At 50.9% G+C, this 2,718-nt stretch overlaps 1 protein-coding gene across 1 annotated transcript in view; it reads right to left on the minus strand.

Annotated features, from left to right (window-relative positions):
* Positions 1-210: 210 nt before the first annotated feature.
* STX2 (syntaxin 2) overlaps positions 211-2,718 on the minus strand; it is a 26,322-nt gene continuing 23,814 nt past the window's right edge. Inside the window, exon 11 of the mRNA XM_029922001.1 lies at positions 211-2,203. The gene's annotated coding sequence lies outside the window, so the exon portion shown is untranslated. The remainder of the gene's footprint in view (positions 2,204-2,718) is intronic.

Genomic DNA, 2,718 nt, shown 5'->3' on the forward strand with positions numbered 1-2,718 from the left:
AACCATTTGAAGCCAGTGACTCTGAAACGTAACCCAAATTCCCTGAATTAGCGCTTGCCGTCACCAGCAAGAACCCAGATGGGCTCCTGCGTAAGGTACCGGCCACAGACTTGGAATCCCAGCAAAGGCAATAAGATCATCAAAAACCTAAAACCCCCAACATCATTAAGTCACATCACATCATTATACATAAAAAGAGCCATAGAAAAGTGATTTTCTTAGTAGAACAATTTATTAATGGATATGCAATAAAATATCTCCCCAAAAATCTTTCCAGAAATGACAAGACAAAAGTAAATTTGTTTTTGGTCCTCTGGCAGTTTTTTTTTCTTTATGGAAACATAAAATATTTGAGGAACTGATAAAAAGTAACAAGTGAACCTACAAATATATTTTTTAAAAATCTGATCTCAGACGCGTGCTTGAGGTTGACACGCGCAGCAGCGCTATCTGATGACGGACTTAAACGTTCACCTAAACAGAAATCAAAAGGCTTTTCCGTAACTTCAACTACAACAGCAGAAATTCGGTAAATCTCAGAAGACTGACTGTGGCCGGAAGCGAGGCTACGGAGCCCGAGCTGGAGGCCGGCCGGCGCACGCAGGCCACCGGCTGACAGCGCTGCTCCCCACGTGGACACAGTGACACAGACGAGCAGGCGCAGGAAAGGCGTCATCGCTAAATGTTTACATGTCCTTCAAGGCACGACCCCGACGTGTGCACAGAGCGCGCGGACCCCGCCGACGGGCCACTTACAGACTGTTAAACACACGGTACAGCCCGAGCCCGCGTCATTCTGAGCGCTCGGCGGGATCAGCTCGCAGTCTGAGCTGAGCCGTCGCGCGCGTGAATCAGGGACGAGTGGGCTTCGTACGGTATCACACAAGGACTCCGCTTGCGGGCTGTTCGCTCGTTCACACGTACTGCGGAGTCAGGAGCGTCTGTTTTCAGACCAGTGTCAGGGCACGGGCACGCGCCTACACGATGGACCGCACCCGAGTGATGACAGCTTAGCTCCACCTTGAACGTGTCCGTCAGTCCCGACCAGCCGGCATCGCACAGCTGTCCGCCCGCGCCCAGACGTCACACAAGTCAAAAAATAACCATATTATACTAAAACCATGGCTGAGCAACACAATCGCTTAATGATCACGGATTCCTATGGACTTTGGGAACTCACGTTTGCAGTTCAGCAGAACAGTGAGTACCTGACAAGGCTGTGTGAGCAATCTGCGCACCAGGTTACAGCTAGAAGAATTAATGTCTAAGGGTAACTTCCTTGGGTTTAGAAAGGACTAAGTCTGGGTCTTCTCACCATCCTAAGTTCAGACCTGACTGACGAAACCAGGGACACACAAACCTTACTCCTAACGAACAAGGAAGAGGCGGCGGTCCCTCACGTGCAGTAACTGACAGGAGGGAGCACAGCCGAGCGCCGGAACGGGGCCCTTCCCGAGGCTGCCAGGCGCGTTTTCACCTGCCGTCGGTATGAACAGAAGGCACTGGAAAGGCTTTCCGGGCTCTGCGCCAACGTGCGCTGTGCTAACGGCACACTTGGTAAACTGGGCAAAGATGGCTCTAATATCATGACGCTTCCTATTTATTTCAAAAGGCAACATTCGATATATAAAAATGGAGTAAATTAAGATGTTAATATATTAAACAATTTATAAACATTTAAAATTAAGGATATCTTACAAAACGGCTCTGTGACGATAAAGTTTTTTGTCACAAACAAAACACAAATTAAATGTAGTACAAAAAACAACTCTTCATTAGCATGTTAGCTGGGGGCGGGGAGGAAGGGAGGTTCAGACCTGAAATCTCTTAGCTTCATAACATAAAATATTCCTAATTAAACTTCACATGTGTTTTTAACACTGACATACAAAAGAAAATTGAAATCTTCAATAATTCCCTAGTTTAAGGCCACTGAGACAAGTTTCACATTGTCCGTCTTCGGTGGTGTGCCCTTCCGAGTCCAGGGCGGCGCCCCTCCCGCTCGCGGCCCGTCCCTGCAGGAGGTGTCAGGGCTGCAGGGCGCAGCGTCAGGGCCCGGTCATGGTCACGGGATGGGAGGGCGCAGGGTCTGACTCCAAGGACACCGGCTCTCGGGACGCGGTCGCTATGACAACGTTGTTGCCAGGACAATCCCAAGGATGATAAGCAAAACAATTACACAAATAATAAGGAACATCATTTTCTGCAACATAAAGAAAAACATTAATTAATTTGCATAATTTGCAAGGTATCAAAGGAAACAAATCGCTACTGTCATTTCTTAACAAAATCGTCCCGGGATTTGAGAGAGTGTGAAATGGCAAGTCCCACCGGTGACAGGAAAGGGAGGGGGCGTTCCAAAGGCAGGGCACCGGGTGTCTACACGGAACTGAAGGGATTTAATCAGTGACGACAGGGGCTGGGGCTGCAGTGCCCCTGGGGGAGGCGGCGTCTGCTCCGCCCGCGTCTCCGCGAACGCGCAGCTGGTCCCGCGGACACGACGACGGCCCGCCGCGCCCCAGACGCGCTGCCCGTCTTTTTGAAACTTTAAATGAGTCTATTTCCCATTCGCCGAGAAAAGTCCCGCTCACACAGGTCTTCACAGGGAGGCAAGAGGCAGGTGCGAGCGAAGCCAGCTCGGCCTCCCCGCCTCCGTGGGCCGGGCGGGGGCACCGCACTGCCTTCGGCTCGGGAGCCGGTCCCTCCGGGGGGCCCGTC

Source organism: Suricata suricatta, chromosome 14, assembly GCF_006229205.1.
Source record: "Suricata suricatta isolate VVHF042 chromosome 14, meerkat_22Aug2017_6uvM2_HiC, whole genome shotgun sequence".
Classification (NCBI taxonomy): domain Eukaryota; kingdom Metazoa; phylum Chordata; class Mammalia; order Carnivora; family Herpestidae; genus Suricata; species Suricata suricatta.